The sequence below is a fragment of the Egretta garzetta genome, unplaced genomic scaffold, assembly GCF_000687185.1.
Source record: "Egretta garzetta isolate BGI_Z169 unplaced genomic scaffold, ASM68718v1 scaffold347, whole genome shotgun sequence".
NCBI classification, from domain to species: domain Eukaryota; kingdom Metazoa; phylum Chordata; class Aves; order Pelecaniformes; family Ardeidae; genus Egretta; species Egretta garzetta.
In genome coordinates, this window is record NW_009260184.1 from 553,995 (window position 1) to 555,897 (window position 1,903).

The 1,903-nt window shown below is 56.8% G+C and overlaps 1 protein-coding gene across 1 annotated transcript in view; it reads left to right on the forward strand.

The window, feature by feature from the left end:
* EPHA10 (EPH receptor A10) overlaps positions 1–1,903 on the forward strand; it is a 37,807-nt gene that overhangs the window by 21,541 nt on the left and 14,363 nt on the right. The window lies entirely within an intron of this gene.

Sequence of the window (1,903 nt, forward strand, 5' to 3'; positions counted from 1 at the left end):
TGCGGCCGGGAGGCTCTGGCTGCAGATCTGCAGACTCGGAGGGAAAATCAAACAAAGAAATGAGACCCTATTTAGCGGTCAGATCCCTGCTCCTCTAAATGCGCCTCTGAGCGCGGCTTTCGCGCTGCCCTTCCCCTGCAGCAGTCACGAGAGGGGACGAGCTGTTGTTCGTTGTGTTCGCAAGGGGAAAGAAAAGATGCTGTTTAGTCTGCAGGAGGCAAAATTAATACGGTCATTTTTCTAATCTGGCCCCAGCGTGGAACTAAATAAAAGTGTTTGAGGAGTGAATGGAGCTGTTTACCTGCGGGAGGAGAGCCGCATTAGCTATGTAAATGTACACTCTGGGACGATGTCATTTATATTCCCGGCAGGAATCTGCTCCTGTCTTAAAGGGCTTTTAAATCCGTTGCAGATTAATAATGCAGCCGGCGCAGCAATGCATTCTCCCCTCTCAGGCTCTGGAGAAGGGGGTTGTGCTGAATTAGGTCCCTCTGAGGTGGATTCCCCGCTCCAGAGCAGCAGCCCCAGCCAGGAGGGGCAGGGGGGCCACAGGGCGAGCTGACCCCGGGGCGAGGGCACACGCTTGCGGGGTCTTTGCCCTCCATGCGGCGAGAACCAGACCTGGAAGAGCTGCACAGGAACTGGTGAGGCCGCTTCTCTGGTTTGGGAAGGAGCTGCCTGGGGCAGTGCCCAGCGCGCTTTCCGCATTGGGGCGTTAATAACTGGTGACGGGGGAGGCTGGCTCTGAGCAGCCCCTGGCGCAGGGCGGCGGTGGCGGGCGATGGGAAGGTGTGGCCGCCCGGTTTCCGGCTGCCGTCCCCCGTCGGGTTCTGGGTGCAGCGGGGTGTTCAGCGGAGGGGCGCTCTGCCCACGCCCGGTCCTGTGCCTTTTCTGCTGGTACACTGGGTAATTAGGAGGAGCAAACCCACGTACAAGGGAATGGAGTTTATAAAATCAGAGAGAGTGGTGAATAATTTAATGTTTGCTTTTTCAGAATAGAGGCAATGTTAGGGGAGCTTAAAATATTGATGGGAGAGATTTTTTTCACAGTGTGAAATGCTCTATGGTCTGTGTGGTTTTCTTTCATCCCCTTTAAACACGTTTGAGGCGAGTGCCTGCATTGCCGGCATGCACCGTGGGTTCTGCTCCACAGCCCATCACGACGGGAGTCTGAGTTTTCCCGATGACCTTGTTAACGGTCAGGACCGCTTGCTCAGGCTTCTTCCGTCTGTTTGCTGGATGCAGAGATGTGGGGGGGCATCTGCCTGGTATTTCATTGATGAGGATCGTATAAAACAGCAAGGACCACTTAACTTAGTTTACAGGAGCAAGACCCAAGTTTGGTGTCAGGCTGGCCTCAGCTGCCCACGTCGCTTCTCGTTTTGTAGACCACGCAGCGACTGCGCTCGTGCAGGGGCCGCCGGCTCGCGGTGGGGATCGCCCTGCCGCGCCAGCACGAAGGCTGTGAGCCCGCCTGCCTGCGTGCGGGTCAGCGTGCGTTTGCCAGGCCGATGAAGGATGTCGAGAATATTTATCTTTTTTTTTTAAACATCTTATTGAAATGCTTCTTACATATGGAAATCATGGTCACCACTCCGCCCCAACAGCAAATGCCTTATCACAGTCTGTGCCAGCCTAAACCTGGTGCCGATGAAGTGAGAATGAGGAGCAACTTGCAAGGTTTGGTGCCAAACCGGTGCAACTTCGGTCACAGTCATTGCTGGTGCCTGAGGTGCCGCAAGAGGGCAAGGGGCTTCCTGCAGGTGCCGGCGGGGTTGGGGGTCTCTGGCGGAGGAGGGGAACCTTGCTGTACAGGGGTGCCGCTGGCGCCGGCCGTTTCGCATGTGCTGTCACGCAGACCGGCGTGGGGAGGGCGGCAGTCCCACGGGCACCCCCGGGGGGG